This window comes from Ranitomeya imitator, chromosome 3 (assembly GCF_032444005.1).
Source record: "Ranitomeya imitator isolate aRanImi1 chromosome 3, aRanImi1.pri, whole genome shotgun sequence".
Lineage (NCBI taxonomy): Eukaryota > Metazoa > Chordata > Amphibia > Anura > Dendrobatidae > Ranitomeya > Ranitomeya imitator.
Genome location: NC_091284.1, coordinates 81,783,859 through 81,808,170, shown reverse-complemented (window position 1 = coordinate 81,808,170; position 24,312 = coordinate 81,783,859). Strand labels below are relative to the sequence as shown.

The 24,312-nt window shown below is 39.8% G+C and overlaps 1 protein-coding gene across 4 annotated transcripts in view; it reads left to right on the top strand.

Moving 5' to 3' along the window:
- Window positions 1–24,312, top strand: part of COL8A1 (collagen type VIII alpha 1 chain) — a 190,607-nt gene that overhangs the window by 40,254 nt on the left and 126,041 nt on the right. For 2 of the 4 annotated variants that reach the window (XM_069761004.1, XM_069761002.1), the window contains exon 2: window positions 20,644–20,787. The exons of the other annotated variants lie outside the window; for them this stretch is intronic. The gene's annotated coding sequence lies outside the window, so the exon portion shown is untranslated. The remainder of the gene's footprint in view (window positions 1–20,643; window positions 20,788–24,312) is intronic. 4 annotated transcript variants of the gene reach the window in all.

The following is a 24,312-nucleotide window of genomic DNA, read 5'->3' as shown; positions in this document are numbered from 1 at the left end:
ACATCGCTGAATCGGCGTGTGTGACACCGATTCAGCGATGTCTTCGCTGGTAACCAGGGTAAACATCGGGTAACTAAGCGCAGGGCCGCGCTTAGTAACCCGATGTTTACCCTGGTTACCATCCTAAAAGTAAAAAAACAAACACTACATACTTACCTACCGCTGTCTGTCCTCCAGCGCTGTGCTCTGCTCTCCTCCTGCTCTGGCTGTGAGCGTCGGTCAGCCGGAAAGCAGAGCGGTGACGTCATCGCTCTGCTTTCTGGCTGCCCGGCGCTCACAGCCAGACCAGAGAAGCAGAGCGCCGAGGACAGACAGCGGAAGGTAAGTATGTAGCGTTTGTTTTTTTACTTTTTAGGATGGTAACCAGGGTAAACATCGGGTTACTAAGCGCGGCCCTGCGCTTAGTTACCCGATGTTTACCCTGGTTACCGGGGACCTCGGGATCATTGGTCGCTGGAGAGCTGTCTGTGTGACAGCTCTCCAGCGACCAAACAGCGACGCTGCAGCGATCCGGATCGTTGTCGGTATCGCTGCAGCGTCGCTATGTGTGACGGTACCTTTAGACACACAGCAGTTCTAGGAAGGGAAGAAGCGACATTTGGTATTTGTAATGTAAATTTGGCTGGAATAGATTGCAGACACCATGTCTCATTTGCAGAGCCCCTAAGGTACCAAAACAGCACCTATCAAGGAATTCATCTATGGGGTTGTTTAATTTGTAGATGCTTCATGGAACTTTTTAAAATGTGGAAGTGAAATTAATTTTTTTCTGCTAAAATGTTGTTTTAGCCCCAAATTTGTAATTTTCACAATGGATAATAGGAAAAAAGGACCCCATAATTTCTTAGGCAATTTCTTTCGAACATGAAGATACACCATATGAGGTAAAATACTGCGGTTTGAGCACATGGCAGGAAATAACGATTTTTGGACCATAAATTTGTCTGAAATAGATTGTGATCACATGTTGCATTTGCAGAGCCCTTGACTTGCCAAACAGCAGAAACCCCTCGCACAAGTGACACCATTTTGGAAACTAGACACCTCAAGCAACTCATCCAAAGGTGTACTGAGCATTTTAACCTACAGGTGATACGCAAAACCTTATATCAATTGGATGTGATAGCTAAAAATTACATTTTTTTCCATTAAAATACTGTTTCTGCAACAAATTATAATCTCCCCAGGGGGTAATAAGAGAAAATGGACCCCATAGTTATGCAATTTTTACTGACCGTGGTAATACCACATATGTGGTTGTACACTACGGCAGGGATTGGATGGGAGGGTGCGCTACTTGGCTTTTAGAATGCAGATTCTGTTCGAATAGATTGTGGGCTCCATTAGCTGAGCCCCTGAGCTACCAGATCAGCAGAAACACCCCCAGGTTACCCAATTTTTGAAACTTCACTGCTTAAGGATTTCATTTGGACGTGTAGTGATTATTTTGAACTCAGAGATTTCTCACAGAATTTTATATAATTGAGATGGTGAAATATAACATTTTAGTGGTAAAAATATGATTTTTGTACTTGCTTCAAATTTGTCAGTTACTGAAGGGTTAATAAGTGAAACTGAACCCCACAATTTATTGCATGATTTCTCCCAAATGCGATCAGAAACTACTGTTAGGCCACACGTCAGGGCTAAGAAAGAATGAGCACTATTTGGCTTTTGGAGCACAGACTTTGCCAGAATAGTTCATGGGTGACATTTGCGGAGTCCCACAGGTGCAGAACAGTAGAAAACCCCCCAAAGTGACCACATTGTAGAAAAAGCACCTCTCAATAATTTCATCTACAGCTGCAGTGACTATTTTGTAACATCTACGGCATGCTTTTTTTCTGAAGAATTGCAAATCTGCCAGTTTAATGTCCATACATTGTGCCCCCATACAGTGAGGTGCCCCATATATTGTATCGCCCAGTACATTGTCACCAGCTTGTGTTTCTGGCGACACATAAATTGTTGCGTGCACTCCCCTCACTACAATAATGCCAACCATGTGGCAGCTTACTGTGGTTTAGGCACAGAGGGGCTCAGAAAGAGTGAGTATTTGGATTTAGGAGAGCAGAATTCACTGGATTTTATTTGGAAGGATGGGAGCCATCACTTTTCCAGAGACTTTGTTCTAGCAGTAATGTGCAAACCCCCTATATTTCCAGTGATAGATGATGGACCTCAGTGGGGATTGGTTTTGTGTGGGATAAATTTGGGTTTTTATTGGTAACATTTTGGGGTATACAACATAAACGTAACATTTTTTGATTGTTTCCAGTGTAAGGTTTTGATCACATTCTTGTGTTCTTCTCTGAGCACTTACATGATGGTTTCTGTATAAATCTCACAAAAATGCGATTCAGAACCATCCACCATAATGAGGCAGATGGAGACAATTTGGACTCCATTTAGCATCTGTCCTGCTGATATCCATCTTTACAGAATTGTGGTCATCCACACATGTGCGCTAAAGATGCCTAGAATAACGGGACACTGCCGGAACAAAAACCAGACAGAACTCAAAGGGGCTCCATGTGCCTCATAAGTGAGTAGTTCTGTCAGAGATTTTGGTTGGATCACAGTATTGGGGATTTACACAGAATCCCTGATTTAAGCGCTCAGCGGAGAGCGCATGATAAATGTGACCCGAGCCTTGTTATAAATTTTGGGAAACAGAATGAACAAATAGACAACAGTACAAGAATAGTTCTTATTTTTATTTTTGCACTTTTCACTGTGCAGTTTCAGTGATTAGATGACTTTATGTATTTGGGTCTGTGCAATTCCAGCGATACCGGATTGATATCAGGGTTTTTCTTTTTGTTTTGCTGCTGCTTTTTTTGTTTGTTTTGCTGCTGCTTTTTGATAAATAGTTTTTGCTGCCATGTATTGAGAGCTGTAACTTTTTCTGTTTTTGCTGAACAGGGATGTATGAGAGTTAATTTTTGCACGCAGATTTGTTTGGTACTATTTTGGGTTGCATAGCATTTTTTGATCACTTGTTATTCAGATTTTTCAAACACAGACTGAATAGAAACCATCAATTCAGTTACTGTTTTTACATCATTTTTTTTTTTGCGCTTTTTTGTGGTAAAAGCGAGAAGACCAATTTTTTTCTTCGGGTCTGTAAAATTACATCTATACCAGATTTGTTTTTGCATTAGCATTAACATATTCTGAGAGGTGTAACTATTTTTTTTTCTCGATTTAAACATATTAAGGCTGTTTTTTGCAGGACGATTTTTTTCAGGTGGCTTATTGATCGCTTTTTATTAAATGATTAATATGTCAGTATGATGAAAAAGCGACATTTTTTGGTGTGTTTTTATTACTTTTTTTTATGGTGTTCGCCGTACAGGATAAATAACAACAACAGTTTTATATATCAGTTCGCTCCGGACATGGCAATACCAATTATGTGTACTTTTTTTGTTTATCCTTGTGTTATGACAAACTTTGCTTCAGCTTTTCTTGATTTTTGTGTACTTTTTTCACTTTTTTACACACTTTATTTGACTTTTTCACTTTTTCGTTAAGTCTCACTGAAGGACATGTATATTTTTTTACTTTGCTTGCTGGTCTCATGCATTGCAGTGCTTGTGTGCTGCAGTGTCGGAGACCTGTCAATGACTCACTGACTTTTCTGTGAGACCCGACTTATAGCTGGATCTCACAGGCCGCCATACCCTGGGATCATCAGATGACCTCAAGGTAACTTGGCAATGATCGGCAGCCACAATTACAATCGCAGAAGGTCGGTTCTGCCATAGGGAGTCATTTAACCCCCAGCACCAGTGGTATTTGAGAGGTCAATCTGCCCTGATCGTCTCCAAAACCATCCGGGGCCGAAACCGTCACCACAGGACGTCATCTGTCACGTACAGCTGTCATCCTTGGGAATTTCACGGGAGGGTGAGAGCTGTTCCCTTATTCCTGATCACTGTTTTAAAATGGAGTAAGAGCCTTTAACGACCACTGTTTTAATGAGTATTCATGATTGTTAATGGTTTATGGCAGCCATTCTACTACTGACTACATCTTGACCTGAAATTAGCTGAATTTGTAGACTTATTGCTTCAATTTCCAAAAATTACCTTTATGACATATTCAGAAGTTTGAATGTTACAGATTTGAACTGTTACACTCCCACCACTTCCGAAAATGTTTTTTTATATCCCCCCATTTTTGGCAGAAAAGTGACTATAAACGTGCTGCCACTTTTTACTGTAGTAGATGGAAGGTGTTGAGTTTTCATTGTATCTTCTAAGGCAGGCACTATGTTGGCTACATTGATCTTGTCTTATGGGATCAGAAGTGTTAGACTATGCCGCCGAGGACCACCCACTTCTAGATCTTCATTATGATAGTTAAGTGTTCCTGGTTATTTAGTCATGAACATCACTTTTGACACTAATACAGTATATAAACCTTTAAAGGAACACGGCTCAAGCAAAAGACTCCTGGAAATCCCAAGTTATTGTCATTCTTTCCATACTTCCACATCTTTTGCCTTGTCATGAACAGTTCTGTTTGACATCAAAGTAAGAAACTTTCCAGTCCAGCAATCACGTCTACGATGTTACAGTTCCTGTGACTAGGAAATGAGCTAGACAAATGTGCCAAGGTATTTGGAGAATGTGGCTAATATGACATTTATAGTTCTGCATATTTTTTTCATTGATCTTAGCGTTGGTGTTTTTATCTCAAGCCAATACTGGATATACTGAAAATCCCAGACATGGCATTTATCAAAAAATTTCTAGAATTGTCGATGTCTGTGAAAACTGCCGCATCTGGCAATGACAAATATGGAACATATAACAATAGCTGAATGCTGAAAGCTCCACCAAAGGCAGGTCTTCAGCTTTTTAGTTGAGCTTTGTGTCTTTATTTTTGGTGGGATTACTTCTCGTAATAAAGCCACAAACACATGCACTTTATATGGCAGGGCAGAACCTACGATTACCATCTGTAATGTATGTACCAACCATCTGTGATGTAGGAGGACCTCCTGACAGATGATATTAGGGAAAATAAGGATTGGGCTCTTGGAAATTCCTTATCTGAGCCTATTTTTTTTTCAGGAAGCCGCTGCCAGAGTTGTCTGACAGCGCTTTTCTCCCCTCCAGACATTGAAAACACATGAACGCTTTGTTGAGCCTAGCACTGATGTGTATGGGGAGATAGGAGAGATGGCTATCTGCGGAATGTTCAGCCAACAAATGTCTAAAGTGTTTGGCTAGCATTACTCTCCCTCTGTTCTTCTGTGTTTTTATCTATCGGAAAGTAATCACCTCCTGTGTTACCAAATTGTCCAAAACCTTCCCTTAATTTTTTTTTTACAAATATGAACCAACATGGTTAATGTGCACTTTTGAGGCTCAAATAAATGGCAATGTTGTGTCCTACGGGACGGGGGCAGTTCTCATTGTGCTTGGTACAAAATTTTGCACAAATTGCAACATTTCAACCAGATTTATTAATCTTGTACAACAGTTACAATACTTACTACACTATTTTAGTCACTATTCTGAAACTGACGAATGACAAGAACTAATGGACAGATAGTCAATAACTACCTGTCTGTTCTACCCAGCGCAGATCTCAGCCGCCACAGTTGCCCAAACGGTGAGAAATTAGGTTTGCGACTGGGGCTTCCAAAAGTTTTTTTCCTAATTTAACTCAGTTTCGATGTTTTGTGTAGCAGACAGAATGGTAAATCAGTCCTTGTATAGACCTTCACATGAATACTAAAAGGGACAGTCTGAAAACTTTAATAATAACAAGAAAAATGTCAAACATTCTTTATTTCCTCATACATTTCTGTTTTTCAGAAACACAGATATTGCTGTTGGAATGCTGGTTGCTTGCAGAAATAATGCTAGTTTCTTATTTTGGCAGCTCATCACTTCTAGATTTGTTTTCATGAGAAAATAATACTGCAGGGATTTTCTTGAGTTTTTTCTAGCATATTAACAGGATGATTTTCTGCACCCAGTTCAGACCCAGATAGAAGTTGGAATCCAGCTCCAAAAATCAGTCATCAATGATGGATTACTACATGGTATTCTTTATGAACTTTATTAGTGTCACCACATTAACATTATGGTACAAGATTCATCCATAACTAACTGATTGAAGGACAAGTGGAAACTATAGATGTGCGGATTATAAAAGAGCGTAGTTCTGATTTATTGTATTTGTCAAATGCAAACAATAACCTGATATGACTAACTACAAAATGTTTATTTATTTGAAGACTTTTTTTTAACATTTACATGTATTATAGTATTCGGTTGATCTGTAGGCACCATTGTCTACAGATCAACCGAATACTATAATACATGTAAATGCGTTCTGACATTATCATAGTTACCAGTGGTCCAGCAGATGTTGACAGCGTTTGTTGCAGAATTTGGCACCAATCAATTCCTAGGGGAACCAGACTTATCATATGTCCTGTATGTCTGACAATGACATTTAGAATGTGATGAAAAGTGGATGTGCACATATTCTATGTAATTAGAGAAAACTATATTATATTAAGAATGAGTTGAGCTTCTGGTGGGAAACTGCGTAACGTGGTGTTGGGCGGTAGCCGTGGGTGCGGCTATTACATAAGTCGTACCATTAAATAAGGCTATTCTATTCTAATACCTTTAATATGTCATTTTACCTTCACTTACCCATAATATATGCCTACTGGTATGAAGCCTACTTAAATGCCTGGCTCGGCTTGAGCTCTCGTAAAGTGAATTAAAGAGGTATTCTCATCTCCAAGATCAAAACCCAATATGTAGTAGATGTAATAACAATAATATAGCAGATACCTCCAATTAAATATGTAGTATAGTTCTTCTGATTCGCTATGTCACTTACCGCATGTGCAGAGCATTGCAGTAGCTTAGGTATCGATAGTTACGACCACTCATCTAGTAACAGTTAGATGCTAGTGGTTGTAACCATAAATACCTAAGGTACTGTAATGTCCTGCACAAGGGGTAAGCGACATAATGAATCAGAAGGACTATACTACATATTTAATTGGAGCGAGGTATCTGCTAATATCATTATTACACCTACTACATATTCGGATATTTTCAGAAAAAAACGGGCCATATATTATAAGCTCATCCATAGAGATATCAAAATTGAACCAAAGACAGAAAAAATGGATCACAGAGCAATAATTAAAATAGAATTCAGATATAATCTTGGAGATGGGAATACTCCTTTAAATATTTTTACAGCACTTTATTTGATTTTACATTACTGTACATTATACTTGTCCTTTGTGACCATGTTACTTGTGACATTATCATCTTTTCTTGTTACCCTCATTAGGGTATATGCAGTCGTAGATCCTTTTTCATTATTGCCTTTGCCCCTTTTTTATCTAGTTTTGTGTCTTTTTTATTTTCACCCATTTTTTTATTCTATTTGTGTCTTTTTTAAGTCTCTTTTATAAGTTCTTGCCTGGTTTTATTTTTGTTTGTTTTCCACTTTGTGAGTGGAGTTTAGTATTTCCAAGCGCATTCACCTGATTCATCAATTGTGACTTTTTAAAATGTCATAAAATTTTGCGCAACTCCTCTTCAATCCACCACTGGTGTACTTTTGATTATGCCAGTATTTTGGTGCAAATGTTTCTGCCATTTTGCAAAATAGGTGACTTTTGTCACCAAAAAAGTCACAGAGCCAGTTCAAGAGAGAAAAAAGACCATTTTGACTTTGCCGCAAATTCATAAAATGGGTGCAACATTTGTATAATTTGGTGGAAAAAACATTGGACTGCCTGTACAATATAAACGAATAGAAAGAGTCTTTCAAGTGTTTTTTTTTTTGTTAAGCAATTTTTCAGGCATTTTCTTGAGCAGAACCACTCCAAAAAGCACCTAAAAGCTCAGTGTTCACATTGCCTTATTGTATTAATTTCAGAAGTTTTATTAGTGATTTACATTTTAATATTAGTTTTTTTCCGTTAACACTCCTATTTGAAGGTGGTTACTTCTTCACGAAATGCAAAGAAAGTGAGCGAATGAGGTTTGGGTTTGTGGTTTCCACTGTAAATTATGAGGATGGTTGTGACTTGTGACAATTCCATTTTTATTATTGAAGGACACTTGGCTCCATATCATTCTCATCATTTTCACCTGTTTTTGTGTTCTGAATAATTCTCAATTCATGACTTTTTGATTATGCAACACATTCATCAAGGATTTGTGATTTTTAAAACTCTCCTTTGTTGTGTAATCAATTTTCTGACTTTTACATAAATGTGGCCTTTCCAGATGTTTTGGACTGATCCATCAAATACACATTTCATTAAAAGTTACTGCATTTTGCACAAATCTACTCCAGTTTTCCCCCTGTAGTGATCATTTTGTATGTCTGAATTTCTTTTTGCATGCAATTTTTATACCATTTTGCCAAACATGTGGTTTTTGCTTTAAAAATGCACAAAAAGGTTAAAGACCAAATCAAAGACCATCTTTTGCTTCATGCGAACTTCATGAATTGCGTGCATCATTTTGAAGAATTTGGAGCAAAAAACAGCAACAAATACCATGAGAAAAAATGCAACAAAATACATCAATGAATGGTCACAAGTAAAGCGATTTATAAAAAATTCTAAAAGATGAATGTGGGCCCCCGATGTCCAATTGCTTGACAAATCCAAATACAAATGATTTGGTTTGAGTTTCATTAGAAATCGAAAAACATTTTCAATATTCAGAATGTATAGAAAGTCCTTCATGAGTATAGCAGGTGGTCACCACATGGTCAATTGAGAGAATGTTAAGCACTTAAAGGGAAAGGGTGGTTGTGATGACACGGCATTTAATGTTAATTATCTAGACATAAATTCAGTAGCACCAGAGGCATAGACTATTATCTTCATAATGACTTTTGATTTTATATGGTTTTTCTTTGGTTGGTAGAGAAGCACAGAAAACTTGTACGAGTCTCCATATTGACTTTTCAGTTGATGTATGCTGTAACTTATTGTCTGTTATCTCTTGAGGACAGGGACGCAGGGTCATGGAACAATAGGTATGTCAATTGCACATTGTACTGGGCTGGCTAGTTTGTTGACCTGTAAAGCAGAGAAGGATGAACTATGCAGATTGTTTAAATACTCAAACAATGAGGGGTAAACTCATCCTACCTCCCCGCTAACCTGTGAATGATGATCTGAGCCACAGATGTAGGTATAAAAAGGGATTTATATTATTCTCCAAGAAGAATAAAGTGTCTTGACAGAACAATAGCCAGGACACCATAATTCCATAAAGGAACACGTAACCAGGACATCATGGCACCATCAAGGGGGATTTGGATTCAACAGGATGCCTGCTTAAGGAACCACGACACTAGTTGGAAGAATACAGATCTGCTTCATTGACCATCACTGAACCCTTGGAAACATTTGGGGAAGTGAGGATTTTTACCCACCAGTCACCTGAACCGCATGAAGTCGTTTTGAGAAGCTAAGATTGGGACAGACCAATCACCAGGCTCCATGGAGACATTCAGAGAAGCCAGGTTGTGACCCTCCAGTCACCTGGCCATGCACCTCAATGGACTGTCAGGTTCCTAAGCTTGTCATTACCTCCTCTCTATGGTTGCTCGCCAAAAGTGGGGTGTCACTGGTGGGGGTTGTCGGCACTAGAAGTTCGGAAGTCACAGCTGCACTAATCCTGGTGAGTCAGCGGAAGTGTGAGAATGTAATTTTGCATCATCTTGCGTATCTTACTGAGACTGTTCTTTATGTTGCTGTCTGTTTGTTGGTTCAATAAAATATTTGTCATGGGTTTACTGTGACAGAGAGGAGCCAGAAGACCGCAGCATCTGATTTCTCCTACTCCTGCACTGATTAGAAGCGCTTCACCTTCACATTAAATGGTTTCTTTTAGAAGTGCAGGGGTTATTCTGCTCAGTTGAGAGCTCTAGGAAGCTTTCCTGCATTAACGCTCTTCTGTTCAGTGTTATCCAATCCAAAAACCCTAATTCTAGTACTCTTTTGAATGAGCAAAATCAGCAGTAAAAATCTATTGCATTTTTTGCAACATAATGAGCATGCTCATTTTTACAAATGGATTTTTTTGTTACATGTTAATTGAATTTTAGAAACCTCCTCCACATTCATTGTGCTGTAAATTGCTGTGCAAAATGCACAACCCAAATTTGCAGCATAAAAATTCACCCTAGGGGGTTATGTAAATGTCCATAAAGCTTGTTCCAAGCATTGACTGCAATGCACGAACAGGCCCTGGATTTCCTAACCCACACTCGACAGCTTCATAGGCACACATATGAAGCTGTCGAGATCGGGTCATGAGGCTCATGTACAGTCCGTGAATTGCAGTCCATGCTCGGACCGAGATTAGTGTACATTTGCATGATCAGTAAGAATACAAGGGATCAGCAAGTTTTTAGTGTAAGAGAGTGCATTTAGATATCATGTTAACTGCATAATTATGTTTCTGTTCACACTACCGTCATGGGGTCCAATTCATCATTTGTGTTTTTTTAAGATGTTTTTCTTTGTTTTGAGTTGTTTTTGTGCACCAAATTCATCAAAACGGTGCGTGAGGTTCATACATTTTGCACAAAGTCAAAAATGGTCCTTTTTCTATCTACCCATTTTTGCGACTTTTTAGTGCAAAAAATGTGACAGTTTACAAAATGCCACAAAAACTGCACAAAAATGAGAGACGCATATAAAATTACTCCAGTGGGACCTGGAGCACATTTGCAACTAATTTTGTGACTTTTTGAAATGTCGCAAATGATGAATCATGCAAACAAATACGGGAACCCTAAACCATGCCCTCAATGTCGAAGTAAAAAAAACTAGCAAATACATTTAAAAAAAACTTCAATAAAGGAGCAAATGTAAAGATTAGTTTTTCGCAAAAAAAGTCACAAAAGCTAGATGCAGGTGCAGGGGATGCGAAAAGAAGGAAGCAAAGTAATCTCCTGCAAGTGGATTTAAAAACCTTGGCAGATATACCGTATAATAAGCTGCATTGTTATCTGTGTGGAAATAGATATGCTGCACTTATCAAGAGAGTGCAATTTTATATTTTATTTAAAACAAATCTTTGTCAAAAATCGTACAAAACAGAGAATTTTTTATTCAAGTTGTGGATGTCTGTTGTGAACAGACATTAAGAATATGGATGTTCACCAAGTTATTGTTCCACGTTCTAGCTTTGTTCTCTATTAAACCAAGCCATCCTAATAAAATGTTGATTACACTGGGGGGATGCAATCATGTGAGGTTTTATTCATCCAGGTGCGTAAATTGGCTAACTAGGACAATGTCTTATTTTATCTTCGATTCATGATGAAAGATAAAAATTTATGAGCACATTAATGTCAATATGGTTCATTATTGGATTCATGTCCACATTTTTTTGCCTCTTTCATATTCTAATAATCGCAATTATTTTATTTCTTGGTCTTTTATCCTTTTTAATCCTTTTGTCAGACTTCGCATGTTTCCATTCTCTAAATAGAAATTGGACTAAAGATTTTACTTTGGAATATGGAAGATTTTATCTGTTTCAGCAAATCAGTGGAAACTCAATATTGCCTAATGAAAGCTTTGAACTCAATGAATTTTTGCAATGAAGAAAATTAATAAAAACAATAACTGATTTATTTAAACTTAACCAAATATCAATGCTAGATTTTTTTTCTTCATAGTGTAGGCTAGTCATTCTCAGCCTTTCACTCGCCAGAACATAGTGATGCCTGGATATCACCAGTAGCTGAAGTCCATGACAAAATTAAAAAATTTATCTCAATTTACTTTGAATTTGTCTCCTGGATCCAGTATTTCATCATAAGGCCGGGGTCACACTTGCGTGTGTAATGCGAGAAACTCACACGAGTCTCTCAGCTGCATGCATTTCTATGCAGCCGCACACTCCGGTCCTGAGTGCCGGCGGCAGTGCCGGGTATTGATCCTCAAGTTTCTCGCATTACACATGCAAATTTGACCCCGGCCTAAGAAGAGCAACACTCTGGTAAGACTAGCAATTGTGGCAACCAGGGAAAGATCAATTGTGCTCACCATCAAACGGGTGGTTTCTCAGAGAATTACCTTCATTTTTTAAAGATGAATTTGTGGAATCCTCATTTACTGTAGGTACAGTCATTGCCGAAAGTGTTGGCACCCTTGAAATTGTTCCAGAAAATGAAGTATTTCTCCCAGAAAATTATTGCCATTACACGTGTTTTGTTATATGTGTGTTTATTTTCTTTGTGTGTATTGGTACAGCACAAAAAAAAAGAAAAAACGGCATACTGGACACCAATTCACACAAAGCCCCCAAAATTGGCCAGACAAAATTTTTGACACCTTTCCAAAATTGTGGGTAAACGGCATTGCTTTAAGCATGTGTTGCGCTCTCAAACTCAACTGTGGCAAGTAACATGCTTGGGCAATATGAAAATCACACGTGAAAACATAAAAAAGGCAGTTGGCTCAATTTTTGCATTGTGTATCTGTGTGTGCCACACTAAGCATGGAGAACAGAGAGAAGAGAAATTAACTGTCTGGGGACTTAAGAACCAAAACTGTTGAACAATATCAACAATCTCAAGGTTACACGTTGATCTCGAGAGATCTTGATGTTCCTTTGACCATGGTGTGTAACATAATCAAGAAGTTTACAACCCATTTGTCACAGTGTGATGGTCTTCGGCAAGGAAGGGGGGCCTCAAACTGTCCCTGGAACTGGGACATTAACTGTCCCTGTCCTGGGGTTACTTTAAAAGATAGAGAGGCCCCAGTCTCTGACCTTACTATGCTCCTGTTAATGTCCCAAGCTGTTCCCTCATCTCCCAGTAGGCCTGTGACAGATATGTTAGTGTAAATACACGTAAGACAAACAGGGATAACAAAATGCAACTTACATAGAAAAACACCAAGGGTAGACAGGAATAAAGAGAAGGATAGGAAGGTACAAGCCAAATGGAAATAGGATAATGGAGAAAGCGTACACCCAAAACATCAGACAACAATCTCCAGCTGCAACTATGAACTCCAACTTCAGCACACCAGGAAGCAAAAGTTTAACAGCAAGGGATTAGAAGGTCTGGCCAGGTTCTATAGAGAGAGAAAACATGCAGCTGTGAGATGGAGCTGCATGTCCCTAACCAGCATACAAAGAGCAGTAAACCTCTTGAGCGCCAAAAGTAAACAAAGTCCATTTAATATGAGGAACAAAACACACAGGCTAAATGCAAGATCTGCTATTCACAGTACGCAAAGATCTCCTAACCCCAGATCTCCCAGGAGCATGTGACACACTCATGACACCATGGCACTGTAGCTAATCTCCTTAAACGTGGACAGAAGAGAAAAATTGATGAAAGGTTGCAATGCAGGATAGTCTGGATGGTGGATAAGAAGCCCGAATCAAGTTCCAAAGATTCAATCTCTCCTGCAGGCTCAGGGTGCATTAGTGTCAGCGCAAATAATCCGTTGAGATTTTGCATGAAATGAAAAGAGTATTTAACAGGAGACTCAGGAGGACCCCACTGATGACACAAAGAAATAAAAAAGCTAGTCTGCAGTTTGCCAAAATGCATGTGAATTAGCTAAAATGCTTCTGGGAAAGCATCTTGTGGACAGATTAGACCAAAATGGAGCTTTTGGTACAGCATATTAATCTACTGTTTGCCGAAAAAAGAATGTGGCCTATAAAGAAAAGATCACAGTACCTACAGTCAAATATGGTGGCGGTTTAAAGATGTTTTGGGGTTGTTTTGCTGCCTCTGGCACTGGGTGCCTTGACTGTGTGTAAGGCATCATGAAATCTGAAGATTACCAACGGATATTGGATCTCAATGCAGTGCCCAGTGTCAGAAATCTGGGTTTGTGTTCTAGATCATGGCTCTTCCAGCAGGACAATGAACCAAAATAATACTTCTAGAAGCACCCAAAAATGGATGGAAACAAAGCACTGGAGAGTTCTGAAGTGGCCAGCAATGAGTCCGGATCTAAATCCCATTGAACACCTTTGGAGAGATCTTAAAATTGCTGTTGGGAGAAGGTACCCTTCAAATATGAGAGACCTGGAGCAGAACGGAAAAGAAGAGTCCTAAAATCCAGTTGAGCAGTGTTAGAAGCTTGTTGATGGTTATAGGATGCGATTGATTGTAGTTATTTCTTACAAAAGGGTGCAACATATTAAGTTAAGTGTGCCAACAATTTTGTCCTGCCCATTTTGGGGCTGTTGTGTGAAATTATGTCCAATTTGCCTTTTTTTCTTTGTTTTTTGTGTTGTTCCAGTACATACAAAGAAAATAAACATGTATATAACAAAACATAAGTATTTGCAATAATATTCTGGGAGAAATACCTCATTTTCCGGAACAACTTCCTGGGTGCCAACACTGTTGGCCATTACTGTATATCATATGTAAGCACAGAGTATATGGGGCAGGCTTATGGGCAGTACAAATAACAAAAACAAAACTAAAAAAAAACTATGGAGAAATTGCTTTTTTTTTCCATTCCATAAAAAAATTCTTCACTTTTTCAGCACATTATGTGGCAAAAATTGGTGCCAATATAAAATACAACTCACAAAAAAAGCTTTCATACTAGTATGTCATTGAAAAAATAGAAAAGCTATGACTCTTGCAGTGCGACAGTAAAAATAAAAAAATGGCTCTAGCACCGAGAGGTTAAGGTGAATTTTTAACTATATAATTTAACAATGGATAATACAGAATTACAGAATTGGTATTCTTTAACTTCCTTCTGTTAGGTCACTTTTAAGTGTCTTCCTGCCACTAAGGCTAGGTCACTTCTTTAAATTCTAACCACCCAAAATATCTTCTGTTTTCCAAAAAGGACTTCAGTTTTTTCATTTTACTGGGAACAAGCTTGAAAAAACAGAAGTAAAGTAGACAAGGGTGTAATTGACTTCCATTGCCCAGTGTTGCATGTAGAACATTCCTTTAAGGACTATGAATCCAATTATGAAAACATTTCTTGGAACGTAGTAAGGTCCTGTTTTCCCATCTTCAGCAAGCTTAGCCTATGGCCAAAAAGTCTACATCATTACTGTTGAAATCTGTTTATTTTTCAAAGCTGAAAACTGCAATTCTCTCTTCCCAACACTTTAATCTGTTTTCTTACATCTACTTCAAATTTTGTTTATTAACATGTAAATTTGACAGAGTTAAAACAGTCCAGATTTGGATTAATGGTCCAAACAGCCAGAGAAAAATCCAGACTAGTAATTAAAGACAGAATCTAGTTGATTAGCTTGTCTCAGATTATTGTCATTGATTTCCAACATTTTATTCTCCTGCGGTTTCCAAACATTTGGTGATATTTATGAACATCTGTAAACCTGATGTCAGTGGTCTGCTCCAATCTGATGATCAGCCAGTCTGGTCTCCAGCTCCGCCAGAAAAAAAAATTAAAATCAGATCTAACTTCAGAGCTGATGTGATTGATAGATATCTAAATAACATATCTTTTTTAATTAGTGTTCATTTTTAGAGAATTTTTAGAAGACATAAACTTTTCTAATTGATACCATTGGGTCGGCATAGAAGGGTTGTTGATACAAAAATAGAAAAACAAGGATGAAACTGTGATTGGAGCACAGGGCACCAATTGTGGACAACTAGTTACCATGACCTTGAAGAGCTTCAAATTAGACCCTAGCGCTAGAGAACAGGGCAATAGTGAGGTGCTGTTGGATTTAATAATAGGTTTCAACAGTATAGATGCTTTGCTAAACTTGCTCAAACTAAAGACTGAGCCTTATGGCGTAACTGTCACATGTAACCTGCCTATCTTGCTGGAGTAGATTTACCTTATACTAATTCCCAAACTATAATCCTGTTGTAGCAGTCCGGCTGTTACTAAGTATTACAGAGTGTCAAAATTCTGTTGTCGGGTGTACCGAGACCAGGGGCTCCTTCCTTTTCCCTAATGCTAGGTGCGGCCTAGCTCAACCTGTTCCCCGATTACTTCTGATGGCAAAGATGTCGGGGCCATGTACCATTCCCTTAGCTCCTGAATCTGAAACCTCTCTGTCACGGTAAACCCGTGACAGAGAGACTGGGATCTGATACACTACCGTTCAAAAGTTTAGGGTCACCCAGACAATTTTGTGTTTTCCATGAAAACTCATACTTTTATTAATCAAATGAGTTGACAAATGAATTGAAAATCTAGTCCAGACATTGACAAGGTTTGAAAAAAAGATTTTTATTTGAACTAATAATTTTCTCCTTCAAACTTTGCTTTCAGCAAAGAATGCTCCCTTTGCAGCAATTACAGCATTGCAGGCCTTTGGCATTCTAGCAGTTAATTTGCTGAGGTAATCTGGAGAAATTTCACCCAATGCTTCCAGAAGCCCCTTCCACAAGTTGGTTTGGCTTGATGGGCACTTTTTGCGTACCATACGGTCAAGCTGCTTCCACAACAGCTCAATGGGGTTGAGATCTGGTGACTGCGCTGGCCACTCCATTACAGATAGAATATCAGCTGCCTGCCTCTTCCATAAATAATTCTTGCATAATTTGGAGGTGTGCTTTGGGTCATTGTCCTGTTGTAGGATGAAATTGGCTCCAATCAAGCGCTGTCCACAGGGTATGTCATGACATTGCAAAATGGAGTGATAGCCTTCCTTATTCAAAATCCCTTTTACTTTGTACAAATCTTCCACTTTACCAGCACCAAAGCAATCCCAGACCATTAATTTACCTCCACCATGCTTGACAGATGGCGTTAGGCACTCTTCCAGAATCTTTTCAGTTGTTGTGCTTCTCACAAATGTTCTTCTGTGTGTCAAGAGCACCGCAGGGTACTCAGACTGTGCGCCTGGGCGCGTGTCATGAGCAGGGACGTTGAAAACTGGGATGTCCAGATAGGTGGTGTGGCTACAGTGATGAGACGTGCAGCAGGTGCAGGACCTGAAGCACGTGACCACCGGAGGAGTGGCCGAGCCTAACCCCAGAGCCCTGGGGAACAGAGTACCAGCGGGGAGTGCAGGACAAGGTGCGGGAACCACACGGATACAAACTGAGAGTTTTTCTAATTTGTGGAGAATAAAAAAAAAGTCTCCATCTTCTCCATTCTGTCAGTCCATGAAAATCTGACCATACCTGGATGTCATCCTAGTGCGGTACGATTTTTTCATAGACCCATAGAGTTAAATGGCTGAGGATGATCCGATAATCAGAGGCAAAATGTGCATGCTGTGAGGTTTTTTCCCACGGACCTCTTAGTCCAAAGAAAAAAATCGGACGTGTGCCTGCCTCCTTGTATAACTTTAGTCCAAGTGCAATCTGATGTTTTGACGGATCACACTTTGACTGAAACTACAATCAATTGCACAAGCCCTAAGGAATAAAGAATGCCCAAGCAAATCAAATCTGCATGTATTTGGGGAGAAGCAGGAGGAATAGCTGTCATCCAAATGAGTACAAAACGAAAGTGTGTCACCACCTTCAGAGTATGAGAATCCTCTGAAAACATCAAATTTTATCCAGAGATCAGGCTTTCTAATTCCAGAAGTTCCAAGCATCTACAGTGGATTCCGCAGTAGGTGTCAAATGTAAGCGCTCTGGCAGACTGCAGAAGTAAATGGTTACCTAATTCCCTGCAAAATAAAAAGGTGTTATTGTTTCCTAAGTAGCTACTGTGGTAGATTTGCAGATATTTTAAGAGCATTAGTTGATGTAGATTTCAAGAAAGGGGGTAGAGACAATTATTCAATACAAGCTGTAAGAGGGAAAAATATTACAAAAAGGATTACGTAGCACAGGACTGGCCTGTTCCCTTCTATACCTCATTCAATAGTGTTATTAGAATTAGTCATAGTTGCACTTTGTTACTTTTAATATCATGTTTAGACTTATGTCTATATGTAATATTTATATGAAAAATGTACTAACATTTATTCGGCAAATCAGAAAACGAGCCATCAACTGGAGCGAGGTGAGGAGAAGTTGGCCGGGCCATCTCTGCCAGCAGTGACTGGTCCCCCAAAGCTATGTGCACACATTGCGGATTTTGCTGCGGATCCACAGCGGATTTGACGCTGCGTATCTGGAGCTGTTTTCCATGCGTTGTACAGTACCATGTAAATGTATGAAAAAAAAATCCATGTCAATTCTTTGTGCGGATTCCGCAGCGGTTTACAGCACCTTCTCCTCAATAGGAATCCGCAGGTGTAAAACCGCAGGTGGAATCCGCACAAAAACCGCAGTAAATCCGCGGGTAATCCCCAGTGCAGTTTACCTGCGGATTTTGCTAAAACAGTGCATAATAATCCGCACACCAATCCACAACGTGTGCACAACTCTCTTACCTACAGAATACTGACTTGAGTCCAGTTGTATGACAAAAGAAGGTGCTCATACACATGATATAAATGTAGGCCCAGACAACTGATTTTAAAGGGATTGGCAGCATGAAGTCTACACAATTGTAGCCAGGGATATTTCACTCAGAGGTCACACAGTTTGGAAAGCAATGCTTGGGTTATAGGAAGAGATGGTTCCCGGCCATCTTTTCCTCACCTCGCTCCAGAACAGGGTAGGAAGAAGATGGCCAGGGACCATCTCTCCCTATTGTCTTCGGGTGGTGTTTCAAAGTATATATTTTCTCTGAAGCGCTGCTGCATTTCACAGTAAAACATACCTGACTGCAGTCGTGCAGACAGAATCTCTTTCACGCTGCCCTTGGATTGGGTAACAAGAATCCACCCCCACCACGATGAACATTCGCACCTAAGTAAAGGAATGGGTCAGAGACTAAGGCACAAGAACCTCTAAAGTGTCCCCCCCTCTTTCTCACCAAAAAATAACAGCAAAAATAAAAAAAAAAGTTAGGTACTTTAATGGTGAGGCTCAACATATATTCCCCACAGCCAGCCCATCTTATCTTCCCCCACAGACAGCCCATCATTTGTTCCCCATAACCAGACCCTCATATGTCCCCATAATCAGCCTCTCATATGTCTTCCATAGCCAACCCCTCATGTATCCCCCATAGCCAGCCCCTCATATGTCCACCATAGCCAACCCAACATTTGTTCCCCAAAGCCAGACCCACATATATCCCCCATAACCAGCCCCCATATGCCCCACATAGCCAGCCCCACATGTGTCCCACATAGCTAGCCCCTTTTATGTCCCCCATTCATTGGCAAAATATAAAAAAAGGGTTTATACTTACCTAATCCTGGCTCCTTGTACACCGTGGCCATTGACTCCTATTGCTTCCTGCGCAGCAGTGGACACTGGATGGGGCAATTACATCACTGTATCACGCCATCCGACAGCCCCTGCATGCGCCGTCTCCTACAGATCACAGGCCAGAAGTGACCTGCATTTTTTGGGAGATCCCAGCGGGGCAGGGAGCTGCTCTGACATAAATTGTATTCGTGTCTTACAGATGAGAATACAATTGAGTGCGGGGAGGGAGCGAGGGCCGGGGCACAGAATAGAGATGAGTGAGCGATGTCAGTGGCTGACACTACTTCCCTGTGTGCCTGTTACTGTGCTGAATGTCTGCAGCTGGAAGAAGATGCTGGGCGGCTACAGGCATTCAGCCATGACACTTTTTTCCCCAAGTGCGACCCCCTCTGGGAGGCAAGAGGCAGTGCCCTAGGCTGGTACCTACCTTGCCTACCCCTCATCCCTACCCTGCATGAATCTAATGATGGGTTTCCTTTAATATACCAAATGCTTTTTGGTCGAGGTTGATAAGGTTTCACCAAAGGAGTATGGCAACAGCATATTTTTGTTTCCTAATTGAAAAAAATATATGCAGACCTGTGCAAGCTGAAATAACGACATTCTTGATCAAGTTGGTAGACATAGCCTACTTGAAGGGGGTGGTCCAAAATCAGAATTCATTTTCAACCTAAATCGCTATCTGCTTAATGCCATAATCTAAACTATTTTCTAATATACTGTAATAAAAATTCCCTATCCTTAACTAACTACACTATCTGCTTTTATTTATTTTTTTTCACTTCCTTTTTGATGACCCTTTGAGAGTCCCAGTGCATGCTGTGTTACTCAAAGGCAGTGTCATCAGGGGGCAGAGACTATGGTCACTGCTGCAGCCCCTGCCTCCTTCCCTGAAATGAAGCGTCATCAGTGACGTTCGTTTCCAGGGCTGGGCTAGTCCTTGTGCGATGTGCACAATTACAGCGCACTCTCTCAATGGCTCAGTTCAGCAGTAAAGAGTCGGCAGGAGAGTGCACTGTTGGTACGTATAGTCAGTATACCCATTTATCAGAGACCAATGACTTATCTTTGTGTACATCTCACAGGCATTATCCTAGCCCCAAAACAAGCTTCTCAGGAAGGGGGCAGGGGCTGTGGCAGAGAGCCAGCTTCTGCCCCCTGATGATACTTTGTTTAAGTATCCCAGCATGCACTGGGATTCTCAAAAAAAAGGAGAAAAAGTGTAGATAGTGAAAGATGGGAAAATTGTAATCACACACTATTAGAAAATAAGTACATTTAATTTAAATTAGATTTCAGACCACCCCTTTAAGAATGATCTGATCATGTAAAATAGGGGTTAAGTTAAAAAATGAGAAATAAGAGATTAATTACCCTTTTTTCTTTATTTTACAGCCTACAGCTCAGCTATCCCTTATACATGTTGTGAGTTTGCATCAGAAGTACATCAGGATATATGAAAGCTTTCTTTAAACATAGAAATCTTCTCGCTATCTGTGGATAACGATATTTGCTTGAAATTGATCACTAATTAAGAAGGTAACATATTTGTAGACCTCCGTTACAAAATTCTTCAATACTTTAATCTTTATTGAACTCTTCGATCTAGCATTGTGTTGACTATTTCACACTTTTTTATCCATCATGATCATTTACATTTGTCTATTTCTTATTACGTGTATAGCTTTCCATAATACTGGTTCCATTAAAAAAAATTAATTCAAGGGTAATACAGACACTGTTGCTAAATTTTCAGAACCATAAAGAGGGCTCATGCACACGAATAACTATATTGGATGAGTGCTATCTATGGTTTTTATGCACTCGTACCCATGATATTCTATTGAGCTGTGCACGTCAAATTTTTTTCTTCAGACCGAGTGGTATAAAGAAAAAATCGGAGACATGTCTAATTTTGATAGCAGTGTCAGATCAAAACTGGTAATGCAACTATATGGGTCCATGAAAAACATCAGACGGCACTCGGATGACATCCAAGCGTGGTCCAATTTTTACAGACTGACAGAATTGAGAAACTTTTTTTTTTCTCTCCACCTCTGAGAAAAATAGATCCCAACACTGATAGAACTCTGACCGTTTTTCTCGGATGGAGAGAAAATAGTCATGTGCACCTACCCTGATACTCGGCAGGCTGATCTATGGAGTCATACTTCTGACTCCTCTATTACTCCAACTCCTTCATAAATGGAAGACATAACTTTCAGGGACCGGGTTAATCTCTGCTCACTGGATTTTCTCCTTACAATGTGCACTGACAGCGCTGTCTCTTGCCGATTCATCACTTCTCATCAGAGGGAGTGCACTGTCACTGTGCATTAAAAAGGATATTGCACAGTGACAAGATCCTACCGAGCATACACTAGAATTGACAATCGTTGCACATCGCACAGGGACTAGCCTAGCATCTGAAATAGACGTTAATTATGGCGCCTTGTTCCAGGGTGGGGCAAATGTCGGGGCAGTGAATGCAGCCTCCGCCCCCTGATGACCTCTCATATGACTATCCCAGCATGCACTGGGGGTTCTCAAATAAAGGATTATCAAACATGAAGTAGGTAAAAAATAAATAAAACAAATAGAGCAGAGTGGAAACAGCAGGGAATTTGTAATTAAAGTATATTAGAAAAGAGATAGGATTAAGTAGATAGAAATTTAGGAACCCTTTTAACTTAACACATATTTATAGAATTCAAATTTCTCAATTTTCCTAAATTCCCATAAAACTAGATATGCAGTTTATGATATTATGGATTAATATTTTTATTTGGAAGTTGGAGATAAATTTGCTCACCTCATTTCTCTGTAAACACAGAATGTGTCACTTTTTTTTACAAATATAGTGGCTTACAAAAGTAGTCACCCCCTTGGCATTCTACCTGTTTTGTTAGATCACAACTTATGTTTAAATGTTTTTGTAATCAAATTTGTGTGTGATGCATCAGCACTAAATAGTCTGTGAAGTGAGAAAAATATAGGCATAAATTAAATTTATGCGATTAAATAAGTAAAAATTGGCATGTGCATATGTATTCGCCCCTTTTTCTATGAAGCCCCTAAAATTTCTGGTGCAAGCAATGACCTTCATAAGTCACATAATTAGTGACAGAAAGTCCACCTGTGTGCAATCTAAGTGTCACATGGTTTGTCACTATATACACACCTTTTCCGAAAGGCCACAGAAGGTGCAACAACATTAAGCAAGAGGCACCACTAACCAAACACCATGAAGACCAAGGAGATCTCCAAACAAGTCAGGGGCAAAGTTGTTGAGAAGTACAAGTCAGGGTTCCTATCTTTGATGATCCCCCGGAGCACCATCAAATCCATTATCATCAAACGGAAAGAACATGGTACCACATCAAACCTGCAAGGATGGTATTAATCAGAGAGGCAGCAGAGAGACCAAAGGTAACCCTGAGGGTATGTGCACACGTTGAGGATTTGACACTGCGGATTCGCAGCAGTTTTCCATGGGGTTTACTGTACCATGTAAACCTATGGAAATTCAAATCCGCAGTGCACATGATGCAGAAAATTCCGTGTGGAAACGCTGCGGTTTATTTTCTGCAGCATGTCAATTATTTGTGCGGATTCTGCAGCATCTTACACCTGCTCCATAATTGGAATCCGCAGGTGTAAAAACGCAGGTGAAATCCGCACAAAAACCGTAGTAAATCCGCTGTAAATCCGCAAGTAATCCGCAGGTAAAACGCAGGGCGTTTTACCTACGGATTTTTCGGAATCTAGCGGAAAAATCCGCGCACGAATCTGCAACGTGTGCACATACCCTGAAGGAGCTGCAGAATTCCCAAACACAGACAGGAGTATCTATCCATATGATCACAATAAGATGTACACTCCATACAGGTACACTACGGTTCCAAAGTTTTGGGTCACCCAGACAATTTTGTGTTTTCCATGAAAACTCATACTTTTATTAATCAAATGAGTTGCCAAATGAATTGAAAATCTAGTCCAGACATTGACAAGGTTTGAAAAAAAGATTTTTATTTTCAATAATAATTTTCTCCTTCAAGCTTTGCTTTCGATAAAGAATGCTCCCTATGCAGCAATTACAGCATTGCAGACCTTTGGCATTCTAGCAGATAATTTCCTGAGGTAATCTGGAGAAATTTCACCCCATGCTTCCAGAAGCCCCTCCCACAAGTTGGTTTGGCTTGATGGGCACTTTCTGCGTACCATACGGCCAAGCTGCTCCCACAACAGCTCAATGGGGCTGAGATCTGGTGACTGCGCTGGCCACTCAATTACAGATAGAATACAAGCTGCCTGCTTATTCCCTAAATAGTTCTTGCATAATTTGGAGGTGTGCTTTGGGTCATTGTCCTGTTCTAGGATGAAATTGGCTCCAATCAAGCGCTGTCCACAGGTATGGCATGACGTTGCAAAATGGAGTGATAGCCTTCCTTATTCAAAATCCCTTTTACCTTGTACAAATCTCCCACTTTACCAGCACCAAAGCAACCCCAGATCATCACATAACCTCCACCATGCTTGACAGATGGCATCAGGCACTCTTCCAGCATCTTTTCATTTGTTCTGCATCTCACAAATGTTCTTCTGTGTGATCCAAACACCTCAAACTTGGATTCGCCTGTCCATAACACTTTTTTCCAATCTTCCTCTGTCCAATGTCTGTGTTCTTTTGCCCATATTAATCTTTTCCTTTTATTAGCCAGTCTCAGATATGGCTTTTTCTTTGCCACTCTGCCCTGAAGGCCAGCATCCCAGAATCGCCTCTTCACTGTAGACGTTGACACTGGCGTTTTACGTGTACTATTTAATGAAGCTGCCAGTTGAGGACCTGTGACGCGTCGATTTCTCAAACTACAGACTCTAATGTACTTGTATTGTTGCTCCTTTGTGCAGCGGGGCCTCCCACTACTCTTTCTACTCTGGTTAGAACCTGTTTGTGCTCTCCTCTGAAGGGAGCAGTACACACCGTTGCAGGAAATCTTCAGTGTCTTGGCAATTTCTCGTATGGAATAGCCTTAATTTCTAAGAACAAGAATAGAATGTCGA